This window comes from Dendrobates tinctorius, unplaced genomic scaffold, assembly GCF_039654945.1.
Source record: "Dendrobates tinctorius isolate UK_male_01 unplaced genomic scaffold, ASM3965494v1 ptg000422l, whole genome shotgun sequence".
Taxonomy (NCBI): domain Eukaryota; kingdom Metazoa; phylum Chordata; class Amphibia; order Anura; family Dendrobatidae; genus Dendrobates; species Dendrobates tinctorius.
Window position 1 is genome coordinate 54,260 of NW_027362086.1, and position 15,269 is coordinate 69,528.

Consider the following 15,269-nt stretch of genomic DNA (forward strand, 5'->3'; position numbering starts at 1 on the left):
CCATACATGTTATCCAGGAATACGGTACCCTTTCTAACCTTTGAGCAAACACGTGCAATCCATACTGGGCCTAACACCGTCTGAGCCTGCCTCATGCTGTATAGACATATATTTTGAATGTGTACGCTATCCATACATGTTATCCGGGGATACGGTACCCTTTCTAACCTTTGTGCAATCACGTGCAATCCATACTGGGCCTAACACCGTCTGATCCTGCCTCCTGAGACATATATTTTGAATGTGTACGCTATCCATACATGTTATCCAGGGATACGGTACCCTTTCTAACCTTTGTGCAATCACGTGCAATCCATACTGGACCTAACACCGTCTGAGCCTGCCTCATGCTGTATAGACATATATTTTGAATGTGTACGCTATCCATACATGTTATCCAAGGATACGGTACCCTTTCTAACCTTTGTGCAATCACGTGCAATCCATACTGGGCCTAACACCGTCTGAGCCTGCCTCATGCTGTATAGACATATATTTTGAATGTGTACGCTATCCATACATGTTATCCGGGGATATGGTACCCTTTCTAACCTTTGTGCAATCACGTGCAATCCATACTGGGCCTAACACCGTATGAGCCTGCCTCCTGAGACATATATTTTGAATGTGTACGCTATCCATACATGTTATCCAGGGATACGGTACCCTTTCTAACCTTTGTGCAATCACGTGCAATCCATACTGGACCTAACACCGTCTGAGCCTGCCTCATGCTGTATAGACATATATTTTGAATGTGTACGCTATCCATACATGTTATCCAGGGATACGGTACCCTTTCTAACCTTTGTGCAATCACGTGCAATCCATACTGGGCCTAACACCGTCTGAGCCTGCCTCATGCTGTATAGACATATATTTTGAATGTGTACGCTATCCATACATGTTATCCGGGGATATGGTACCCTTTCTAACCTTTGTGCAATCACGTGCAATCCATACTGGGCCTAACACCATCTGAGCCTGCCTCCTGAGACATATATTTTGAATGTGTACGCTATCCATACATGTTATCCAGGGATACGGTACCCTTTCTAACCTTTGTGCAATCACGTGCAATCAATACTGGGCCTAACACCGTCTGAGCCTGCCTCATGCTGTATAGACATATATTTTGAATGTGTACGCTATCCATACATGTTATCCAGGGATACGGTACCCTTTCTAACCTTTGTGCAATCACGTGCAATCCATACTTGGCCTAACACCGTCTGAGCCTGCCTCATGCTGTATAGACATATATTTTGAATGTGTCCGCTATCCATACATGTTATCCGGGGATACGGTACCCTTTCTAACCTTTGTGCAATCACGTGCAATCCATACTGGGCCTAACACCTTCTGAGCCTGCCTCCTGAGACATATATTTTGAATGTGTACGCTATCCATACATGTTATCCAGGGATACGGTACCCTTTCTAACCTTTGTGCAATCACGTGCAATCGATACTGGGCCTAACACCGTCTGAGCCTGCCTCATGCTGTATAGACATATATTTTGAATGTGTACGCTATCCATACATGTTATCCAGGGATACGGTACCCTTTCTAACCTTTGTGCAATCACGTGCAATCCATAATGGGCCTAACACCGTCTGAGCCTGCCTCATGCTGTATAGACATATATTTTGAATGTGTACGCTATCCATACATGTTATCCAGGGATACGGTACCCTTTCTAACCTTTGTGCAATCACGTGCAATCCATACTGGGCCTAACACCGTCTGAGCCTGCCTCATGCTGTATAGACATATATTTTGAATGTGTACGCTATCCATACATGTTATCCAGGGATACGGTACCCTTTCTAACCTTTGTGCAATCACGTGCAATCCATACTGGGCCTAACACCGTCTGAGCCTGCCTCCTGAGACATATATTTTGAATGTGTACGCTATCCATACATGTTATCCAGGGATACGGTACCCTTTCTAACCATTGTGCAATCACGTGCAATCCATACTGGGCCTAACACCGTCTGAGCCTGCCTCATGCTGTATAGACATATATTTTGAATGTGTACGCTATCCATACATGTTATCCAGGGATACGGTACCCTTTCTAACCTTTGTGCAATCACGTGCAATCCATACTGGTCCTAACACCGTCTGAGCCTGCTTCATGCTGTATAGACATATATTTTGAATGTGTACGCTATCCATACATGTTATCTGGGGATACGGTACCCTTTCTAACCTTTGTGCAATCACGTGCAATCCATACTGGGCCTAACACCGTCTGAGCCTGCCTCCTGAGACATATATTTTGAATGTGTAAGCTATCCATACATGTTATCCAGGGATACGGTACCCTTTTTAACCTTTGTGCAATCACGTGCAATCCATACTGGGCCTAACACCGTCTGAGCCTGCCTCATGCTGTATAGACATATATTTTGAATGTGTACTCTATCCATTCTTGTTATCCGGGGATACGGTGCCCTTTCTAACCTTTGTGCAATCACGTGCAATCCATACTGGGCCTAACACCGTCTGATCCTGCCTCCTGAGACATATATTTTGAATGTGTACGCTATCCATACATGTTATCCAGGGATACGGTACCCTTTCTAACCTTTGTGCAATCACGTGCAATCCATACTGGACCTAAGACCGTCTGAGCCTGCATCATGCTGTATAGACATATATTTTGAATGTGTACGCTATCCATACATGTTATCCAGGGATACGGTACCCTTTCTAACCTTTGTGCAATCACGTGCAATCCATACTGGGCCTAACACCGTCTGAGCCTGCCTCATGCTGTATAGACATATATTTTGAATGTGCACGCTATCCATACATGTTATCCGGGGATATGGTACCCTTTCTAACCTTTGTGCAATCACGTGCAATCCATACTGGGCCTAACACCGTCTGAGCCTGCCTCCTGAGACATATATTTTGAATGTGTACGCTATCCATACATGATATCCAGGGATACGGTACCCTTTCTAACCTTTGTGCAATCACGTGCAATCCATACTGGGCCTAACACCGTCTGAGCCTGCCTCATGCTGTATAGACATATATTTTGAATGTGTACGCTATCCATACATGTTATCCAGGGATACGGTACCCTTTCTAACCTTTGTGCAATCACGTGCAATCCATACTTGGCCTAACACCGTCTGAGCCTGCCTCATGCTGTATAGACATATATTTTGAATGTGTACGCTATCCATACATGTTATCCGGGGATACGGTACCCTTTCTAACCTTTGTGCAATCACGTGCAATCCATACTGGGCCTAACACCTTCTGAGCCTGCCTCCTGAGACATATATTTTGAATGTGTACGCTATCCATACATGTTATCCAGGGATACGGTACCCTTTCTAACCTTTGTGCAATCACGTGCAATCCATACTGGGCCTAACACCGTCTGAGCCTGCCTCATGCTGTATAGACATATATTTTGAATGTGTACGCTATCCATACATGTTATCCAGGGATACGGTACCCTTTCTAACCTTTGTGCAATCACGTGCAATCCATACTGGGCCTAACACCGTCTGAGCCTGCCTCATGCTGTATAGACATATATTTTGAATGTGTACGCTATCCATACATGTTATCCAGGGATACGGTACCCTTTCTAACCTTTGTGCAATCACGTGCAATCCATACTGGGCCTAACACCGTATGAGCCTGCCTCATGCTGTATAGACATATATTTTGAATGTGTACGCTATCCATGCATGTTATCCAGGGATACGGTACCCTTTCTAACCTTTGTGCAATCACGTGCAATCCATACTGGGCCTAACACCGTCTGAGCCTGCCTCATGCTGTATAGACATATATTTTGAATGTGTACGCTATCCATACATGTTATCCAGGGATACGGTACCCTTTCTAACCTTTGTGCAATCACGTGCAATCCATACTGGGCCTAACACCGTCTGAGCCTGCCTCATGCTGTATAGACATATATTTTGAATGTGTACGCTATCCATACATGTTATCCAGGGATACGGTACCCTTTCTAACCTTTGTGCAATCACGTGCAATCCATACTTGGCCTAACACCGTATGAGCCTGCCTCATGCTGTATAGACATATATTTTGAATGTGTACGCTATCCATACATGTTATCTGGGGATACGGTACCCTTTCTAACCTTTGTGCAATCACGTGCAATCCATACTGGGCCTAACACCTTCTGAGCCAGCCTCCTGAGACATATATTTTGAATGTGTACGCTATCCATACATGTTATCCAGGGATACGGTACACTTTCTAACCTTTGTGCAATCACGTGCAATCCATACTGGGCCTAACACCGTCTGAGCCTGCCTCATGCTGTATAGACATATATTTTGAATGTGTACGCTATCCATACATGTTATCCAGGGATACGGTACCCTTTCTAACTTTTGTGCAATCACGTGCAATCCATACTGGGCCTAACACCGTCTGAGCCTGCCTAATGCTGTATAGACATATATTTTGAATGTGTTCGCTATCCATACATGTTATCCAGGGATACGGTACCCTTTCTAACCTTTGTGCAATCACGTGCAATCCATACTGGGCCTAACACCGTCTGACCCTGCCTCATGCTGTATAGACATATATTTTGAATGTGTACGCTATCCATACATGTTATCCAGGGATACGGTACCCTTTCTAACCTTTGTGCAATCACGTGCAATCCATACTGGGCCTAACACCTTCTGAGCCTGCCTCATGCTGTATAGACATATATTTTGAATGTGTACGCTATCCATACATGTTATCCAGGGATACGGTACCCTTTCTAACCTTTGTGCAATCACGTGCAATCCATACTGGGCCTAACACCGTCTGAGCCTGCCTCATGCTGTATAGACATATATTTTGAATGTGTACGCTATCCATACATGTTATCCAGGGATACGGTACCCTTTCTAACCTTTGTGCAATCACGTGCAATCCATACTGGGCCTAACACCGTCTGAGCCTGCCTCATGCTGTATAGACATATATTTTGAATGTGTACGCTATCCATACATGTTATCCGGGGATACGGTACTCTTTCTAACCTTTGTGCAATCACGTGCAATCCATACTGGGCCTAACACCGTCTGAGCCTGCCTCATGCTGTATAGACATATATTTTGAATGTGTACGCTATCCATACATGTTATCCGGGGATACGGTACCCTTTCTAACCTTTGTGCAATCACGTGCAATCCATACTGGGCCTAACACCGTCTGAGCCTGCCTCCTGAGACATATATTTTGAATGTGTACGTTTTCCATACATGTTATCCAGGGATACGGTACCCTTTCTAAACTTTGTGCAATCACGTGCAATCCATACTGGGCCTAACACCGTCTGAGCCTGCCTCTTGCTGTATAGACATATATTTTGAATGTGTACGCTATCCATACATGTTATCCGGGGATACGGTACCCTTTCTAACCTTTGTGCAATCACGTGCAATCCATACTGGGCCTAACACCGTCTGAGCCTGCCTCCTGAGACATATATTTTGAATGTGTACGCTATCCATACATGTTATCCAGGGATACGGTACCCTTTCTAATCTTTGTGCAATCACGTGCAATCCATACTGGGCCTAACACCGTCTGAGCCTGCCTCATGCTGTATAGACATATATTTTGAATGTGTACGCTATCCATACATGTTATCCAGGGATACGGTACCCTTTCTAACCTTTGTGCAAACACGTGCAATCCATACTGGGCCTAACACCGTCTGAGCCTGCCTCATGCTGTATAGACATATATTTTGAATGTGTACGCTATCTATACATGTTATCCAGGGATACGGTACCCTTTCTAACCTTTGTGCAATCACATGCAATCCATACTGGGCCTAACACCGTCTGAGCCTGCCTCCTGAGACATATATTTTGAATGTGTACGCTATCCATACATGTTATCCAGGGATACGGTACCCTTTCTAACCTTTGTGCAATCACGTGCAATCCATACTGGGCCTAACACCGTCTGAGCCTGCCTCATGCTGTATAGACATATATTTTGAATGTGTACGATATCCATACATGTTATCCAGGGATACGGTACCCTTTCTAACCTTTGTGCAATCACGTGCAATCCATACTGGGCCTAACACCGTCTGAGCCTGCCTCATGCTGTATAGACATATATTTTGAATGTGTACACTATCCATACATGTTATCCAGGGATACGGTACCCTTTCTAACCTTTGTGCAATCAAGTGCAATCCATACTGTGCCTAACACCGTCTGAGCCTGCCTCATGCTGTATAGACATATATTTTGAATGTGTACGCTATCCATACATGTTATCCAGGGATACGGTACCCTTTCTATCCTTTGTGCAATCACGTGCAATCCATACTGGGCCTAACACCGTCTGAGCCTGCCTCATGCTGTATAGACATATATTTTGAATGTGTACGGTATCCATACATGTTATCCGGGGATACGGTACCCTTTCTAACCTTTGTGCAATCACGTGCAATCCATACTGGGCCTAACACCGTCTGAGCCTGCCTCATGCTGTATAGACATATATTTTGAATGTGTACGCTATCCATACATGTTATCCGGGGATACGGTACCCTTTCTAACCTTTGTGCAATCACGTGCAATCCATAATGGGCCTAACACCGTCTGAGCCTGCCTCATGCTGTATAGACATATATTTTGAATGTGTACGCTATCCATACATGTTATCCAGGGATACTGTACCCTTTCTAACCTTTGTGCAATCACGTGCAATCCATACTGGGCCTAACACCGTCTGAGCCTGCCTCCTGAGACATATAATTTGAATGTGTAAGCTATCCATACATGTTATCCAGGGATACGGTACCCTTTCTAACCTTTGTGCAATCACGTGCAATCCATACTGGGCCTAACACCGTCTGAGCCTGCTTCATGCTGTATAGACATATATTTTGAATGCGTACGCTATCCATACATGTTATCTGGGGATACGGTACCCTTTCTAACCTTTGTGCAATCACGTGCAATCCATACTGGGCCTAACACCGTCTGAGCCTGCCTCCTGAGACATATATTTTGAATGTGTAAGCTATCCATACGTGTTATCCAGGGATACGGTACCCTTTCTAACCTTTGTGCAATCACGTGCAATCCATACTGGGCCTAACACCGTCTGAGCCTGCCTCATGCTGTATAGACATATATTTTGAATGTGTGCTCTATCCATTCTTGTTATCCGGGGATACGGTACCCTTTCTAACCTTTGTGCAATCACGTGCAATCCATACTGGGCTTAACACCTTCTGAGCCTGCCTCCTGAGACATATATTTTGAATGTGTACGCTATCCATACATGTTATCCAGGGATACGGTACCCTTTCTAACCTTTGTGCAATCACGTGCAATCCATACTGGGCCTAACACCGTCTGAGCCTGCCTCATGCTGTATAGACATATATTTTGAATGTGTACGCTATCCATACATGTTATCCAGGGATACGGTACCCTTTCTAACCTTTGTGCAATCACGTGCAATCCATACTGGGCCTAACACCGTCTGAGCCTGCCTCATGCTGTATAGACATATATTTTGAATGTGTACGCTATCCATACATGTTATCCAGGGATACGGTACCCTTTCTAACCTTTGTGCAATCACGTGCAATCCATACTGGGCCTAACTCCGTATGAGCCTGCCTCATGCTGTATAGACATATATTTTGAATGTGTACGCTATCCATGCATGTTATCCAGGGATACGGTACCCTTTCTAACCTTTGTGCAATCACGTGCAATCCATACTGGGCCTAACACCGTCTGAGCCTGCCTCATGCTGTATAGACATATATTTTGAATGTGTACGCTATCCATACATGTTATCCAGGGATACGGTACCCTTTCTAACCTTTGTGCAATCACGTGCAATCCATACTGGGCCTAACACCGTCTGAGCCTGCCTCATGCTGTATAGACATATATTTTGAATGTGTACGCTATCCATACATGTTATCCAGGGATACGGTACCCTTTCTAACCTTTGTGCAATCACGTGCAATCCATACTTGGCCTAACACCGTATGAGCCTGCCTCATGCTGTATAGACATATATTTTGAATGTGTACGCTATCCATACATGTTATCTGGGGATACGGTACCCTTTCTAACCTTTGTGCAATCACGTGCAATCCATACTGGGCCTAACACCTTCTGAGCCAGCCTCCTGAGACATATATTTTGAATGTGTACGCTATCCATACATGTTATCCAGGGATACGGTACACTTTCTAACCTTTGTGCAATCACGTGCAATCCATACTGGGCCTAACACCGTCTGAGCCTGCCTCATGCTGTATAGACATATATTTTGAATGTGTACGCTATCCATACATGTTATCCAGGGATACGGTACCCTTTCTAACTTTTGTGCAATCACGTGCAATCCATACTGGGCCTAACACCGTCTGAGCCTGCCTAATGCTGTATAGACATATATTTTGAATGTGTTCGCTATCCATACATGTTATCCAGGGATACGGTACCCTTTCTAACCTTTGTGCAATCACGTGCAATCCATACTGGGCCTAACACCGTCTGACCCTGCCTCATGCTGTATAGACATATATTTTGAATGTGTACGCTATCCATACATGTTATCCAGGGATACGGTACCCTTTCTAACCTTTGTGCAATCACGTGCAATCCATACTGGGCCTAACACCTTCTGAGCCTGCCTCATGCTGTATAGACATATATTTTGAATGTGTACGCTATCCATACATGTTATCCAGGGATACGGTACCCTTTCTAACCTTTGTGCAATCACGTGCAATCCATACTGGGCCTAACACCGTCTGAGCCTGCCTCATGCTGTATAGACATATATTTTGAATGTGTACGCTATCCATACATGTTATCCAGGGATACGGTACCCTTTCTAACCTTTGTGCAATCACGTGCAATCCATACTGGGCCTAACACCGTCTGAGCCTGCCTCATGCTGTATAGACATATATTTTGAATGTGTACGCTATCCATACATGTTATCCGGGGATACGGTACTCTTTCTAACCTTTGTGCAATCACGTGCAATCCATACTGGGCCTAACACCGTCTGAGCCTGCCTCATGCTGTATAGACATATATTTTGAATGTGTACGCTATCCATACATGTTATCCGGGGATACGGTACCCTTTCTAACCTTTGTGCAATCACGTGCAATCCATACTGGGCCTAACACCGTCTGAGCCTGCCTCCTGAGACATATATTTTGAATGTGTACGCTATCCATACATATTATCCAGGGATACGGTACCCTTTCTAAACTTTGTGCAATCACGTGCAATCCATACTGGGCCTAACACCGTCTGAGCCTGCCTCATGCTGTATAGACATAAATTTTGAATGTGTACGCTATCCATACATGTTATCCGGGGATACGGTACCCTTTCTAACCTTTGTGCAATCACGTGCAATCCATACTGGGCCTAACACTGTCTGAGCCTGCCTCCTGAGACATATATTTTGAATGTGTACGTTTTCCATACATGTTATCCAGGGATACGGTACCCTTTCTAATCTTTGTGCAATCACGTGCAATCCATACTGGGCCTAACACCGTCTGAGCCTGCCTCTTGCTGTATAGACATATATTTTGAATGTGTACGCTATCCATACATGTTATCCGGGGATACGGTACCCTTTCTAACCTTTGTGCAATCACGTGCAATCCATACTGGGCCTAACACCGTCTGAGCCTGCCTCCTGAGACATATATTTTGAATGTGTACGCTATCCATACATGTTATCCAGGGATACGGTACCCTTTCTAATCTTTGTGCAATCACGTGCAATCCATACTGGGCCTAACACCGTCTGAGCCTGCCTCATGCTGTATAGACATATATTTTGAATGTGTACGCTATCCATACATGTTATCCAGGGATACGGTACCCTTTCTAACCTTTGTGCAAACACGTGCAATCCATACTGGGCCTAACACCGTCTGAGCCTGCCTCATGCTGTATAGACATATATTTTGAATGTGTACGCTATCTATACATGTTATCCAGGGATACGGTACCCTTTCTAACCTTTGTGCAATCACATGCAATCCATACTGGGCCTAACACCGTCTGAGCCTGCCTCCTGAGACATATATTTTGAATGTGTACGCTATCCATACATGTTATCCAGGGATACGGTACCCTTTCTAACCTTTGTGCAATCACGTGCAATCCATACTGGGCCTAACACCGTCTGAGCCTGCCTCATGCTGTATAGACATATATTTTGAATGTGTACGATATCCATACATGTTATCCAGGGATACGGTACCCTTTCTAACCTTTGTGCAATCACGTGCAATCCATACTGGGCCTAACACCGTCTGACCCTGCCTCATGCTGTATAGACATATATTTTGAATGTGTACACTATCCATACATGTTATCCAGGGATACGGTACCCTTTCTAACCTTTGTGCAATCAAGTGCAATCCATACTGTGCCTAACACCGTCTGAGCCTGCCTCATGCTGTATAGACATATATTTTGAATGTGTACGCTATCCATACATGTTATCCAGGGATACGGTACCCTTTCTATCCTTTGTGCAATCACGTGCAATCCATACTGGGCCTAACACCGTCTGAGCCTGCCTCATGCTGTATAGACATATATTTTGAATGTGTACGGTATCCATACATGTTATCCGGGGATACGGTACCCTTTCTAACCTTTGTGCAATCACGTGCAATCCATACTGGGCCTAACACCGTCTGAGCCTGCCTCATGCTGTATAGACATATATTTTGAATGTGTACGCTATCCATACATGTTATCCGGGGATACGGTACCCTTTCTAACCTTTGTGCAATCACGTGCAATCCATAATGGGCCTAACACCGTCTGAGCCTGCCTCATGCTGTATAGACATATATTTTGAATGTGTACGCTATCCATACATGTTATCCAGGGATACTGTACCCTTTCTAACCTTTGTGCAATCACGTGCAATCCATACTGGGCCTAACACCGTCTGAGCCTGCCTCCTGAGACATATAATTTGAATGTGTAAGCTATCCATACATGTTATCCAGGGATACGGTACCCTTTCTAACCTTTGTGCAATCACGTGCAATCCATACTGGGCCTAACACCGTCTGAGCCTGCTTCATGCTGTATAGACATATATTTTGAATGCGTACGCTATCCATACATGTTATCTGGGGATACGGTACCCTTTCTAACCTTTGTGCAATCACGTGCAATCCATACTGGGCCTAACACCGTCTGAGCCTGCCTCCTGAGACATATATTTTGAATGTGTAAGCTATCCATACGTGTTATCCAGGGATACGGTACCCTTTCTAACCTTTGTGCAATCACGTGCAATCCATACTGGGCCTAACACCGTCTGAGCCTGCCTCATGCTGTATAGACATATATTTTGAATGTGTGCTCTATCCATTCTTGTTATCCGGGGATACGGTACCCTTTCTAACCTTTGTGCAATCACGTGCAATCCATACTGGGCTTAACACCTTCTGAGCCTGCCTCCTGAGACATATATTTTGAATGTGTACGCTATCCATACATGTTATCCAGGGATACGGTACCCTTTCTAACCTTTGTGCAATCACGTGCAATCCATACTGGGCCTAACACCGTCTGAGCCTGCCTCATGCTGTATAGACATATATTTTGAATGTGTACGCTATCCATACATGTTATCCAGGGATACGGTACCCTTTCTAACCTTTGTGCAATCACGTGCAATCCATACTGGGCCTAACACCGTCTGAGCCTGCCTCATGCTGTATAGACATATATTTTGAATGTGTACGCTATCCATACATGTTATCCAGGGATACGGTACCCTTTCTAACCTTTGTGCAATCACGTGCAATCCATACTGGGCCTAACACCGTCTGAGCCTGCCTCATGCTGTATAGACATATATTTTGAATGTGTACGCTATCCATACATGTTATCCAGGGATACGGTACCCTTTCTAACCTTTGTGAAATCACGTGCAATCCATACTGGGCCTAACATCGTCTGAGCCTGCCTCATGCTGTATAGACATATATTTTGAATGTGTACGCTATCCATACATGTTATCCGGGGATACGGTACCCTTTCTAACCTTTGTGCAATCACGTGCAATCCATACTGGGCCTAACACCGTCTGAGCCTGCCTCATGCTGTATAGACAAATATTTTGAATGTGTACGCTATCCATACATGTTATCCAGGGATACGGTACCCTTTCTAACCTTTGTGCAATCACGTGCAATCCATACTGGGCCTAACACCGTCTGAGCCTGCCTCATGCTGTATAGACATATATTTTGAATGTGTACGCTATCCATACATGTTATCCGGGGATACGGTACCCTTTCTAACCTTTGTGCAATCACGTGCAATCCATACTGGGCCTAACACCGTCTGAGCCTGCCTCCTGAGACATATATTTTGAATGTGTACGCTATCCATACATGTTATCCAGGGATACGGTACCCTTTCTAACCTTTGTGCAATCACGTGCAATCCATACTGGGCCTAACACCGTCTGAGCCTGCCTCATGCTGTATAGACATATATTTTGAATGTGTACGCTATCCATACATGTTATCCGGGGATACGATACCCTTTCTAACCTTTGTGCAATCACGTGCAATCCATACTGGGCCTAACACCGTCTGAGCCTGCCTCCTGAGACATATATTTTGAATGTGTACGTTATCCATACATGTTATCCAGGGATACGGTACCCTTTCTAACCTTTGTGCAATCACGTGCGATCCATACTGGGCCTAACACCGTCTGAGCCTGCCTCATGCTGTATAGACATATCTTTTGAATGTGTACGCTATCCATACATGTTATCCAGGGATACGGTACCCTTTCTAACCTATGTGCAATCACGTGCAATCCACACTGGGCCTAACACCGTCTGAGCCTTCCTCATGCTGTACAGACATATATTTTGAATGTGTACGCTATCTATACATGTTATCCGGGGATACGGTACCCTTTCTAACCTTTGTGCAATCACGTGCAATCCATACTGGGCCTAACACCGTCTGAGCCTGCCTCCTGATACATATATTTTGAATGTGTACGCTATCCATACATGTTATCCAGGGATACGGTACCCTTTCTAACCTTTGTGCAATCACGTGCAATCCATACTGGGCCTAACACCGTCTGAGCCTGCCTCATGCTGTATAGACATATATTTTGAATGTGTACGCTATCCATACATGTTACCAGGGATACGGTTCCCTTTCTAACCTTTGAGCAAACACGTGCAATCCATACTGGGCCTAACACCGTCTGAGCCTGCCTCATGCTGTATAGACATATATTTTGAATGTGTACGCTATCCATACATGTTATCCAGGGATACGGTACCCTTTCTAACCTTTGTTCAATCACGTGCAATCCATACTGGGACTAACACCGTCTGAGCCTGCCTCCTGAGACATATATTTTGAATGTGTACGCTATCCATACATGTTATCCAGGGATACGGTACCCTTTCTAACCTTTGTGCAATCACGTGCAATCCATACTGGGCCTAACACCGTCTGAGCCTGCCTCATGCTGTATAGACATATTTTGAATGTGTACGCTATCCATACATGTTATCCAGGGATACGGTACCCTTTCTAACCTTTGTGCAATCACGTGCAATCCATACTTGGCCTAACACCGTCTGAGCCTGCCTCATGCTGTATAGACATATATTTTGAATGTGTACGCTATCCATACATGTTATCCGGGGATACGGTACCCTTTCTAACCTTTGTGCAATCACGTGCAATCCATACTGGGCCTAACACCGTCTGAGCCTGCCTCCTGAGACATATATTTTGAATGTGTACGCTATCCATACATGTTATCCAGGGATACGGTACCCTTTCTAACCTTTGTGCAATCACGTGCAATCCATACTGGGCCTAACACCGTCTGAGCCTGCCTCCTGAGTCATATATTTTGAATGTGTACGCTATCCATACATGTTATCCAGGGATACGGTACCCTTTCTAACCTTTGTGCAATCACGTGCAATCCATACTGGGCCTAACACCGTCTGAGCCTGCCTCATGCTGTATAGACATATATTTTGAATGTGTACGCTATCCATACATGTTATCCAGGGATACGGTACCCTTTTTAACCTTTGTGCAATCACGTGCAATCCATACTGGGCCTAACACCGTCTGAGCCTGCTTCATGCTGTATAGACATATATTTTGAATGTGTACGCTATCCATACATGTTATCCGGGGATACGGTACCCTTTCTAACCTTTGTGCAATCACGTGCAATCCATACTGGGCCTAACACCGTCTGAGCCTGCCTCCTGAGACATATATTTTGAATGTGTACGCTATCCATACATGTTATCCAGGGATACGGTACCCTTTCTAACCTTTGTGCAATCACGCGCAATCCATACTGGGCCTAACACCGTCTGAGCCTGCCTCCTGAGACATATATGTTGAATGTGTACGCTATCCATACATGTTATCCAGGGATACGGTACCCTTTCTAAGCTCTGTGCAATCACGTGCAATCCATACTGGGCCTAACACGGTCTGAGCCTGCCTCATGCTGTATAGACATATATTTTGAATGTGTACGCTATCCATACATGTTATCCGGGGATATGGTACCCTTTCTAACCTTTGTGCAATCACGTGCAATCCATACTGGGCCTAACACCGTCTGAGCCTGCCTCCTGAGACATATATTTTGAATGTGTATGCTATCCATACATGTTATCCAGGGATACGGTACCCTTTCTAACCTTTGTGCAATCACGTGCAATCCATACTGGGCCTAACACCGTCTGAGCCTGCCTCATGCTGTATAGACATATATTTTGAATGTATACGCTATCCATACATGTTATCCAGGGATACGGTACCCTTTCTAACCTTTGAGCAAACACGTGCAATCCATACTGGGCCTAACACCGTCTGAGCCTGCCTCATGCTGTATAGACATATATTTTGAATGTGTACGCTATCCATACATGTTATCCGGGGATACGGTACCCTTTCTAACCTTTGTGCAATCACGTGCAATCCATACTGGGCCTAACACCGTCTGATCCTGCCTCCTGAGACATATATTTTGAATGTGTACGCTATCCATACATGTTATCCAGGGATACGGTACCCTTTCTAACCTTTGTGCAATCACGTGCAATCCATACTGGACCTAACACCGTCTGAGCCTGCCTCATGCTGTATAGACATATATTTTGAATGTGTACGCTATCCATAC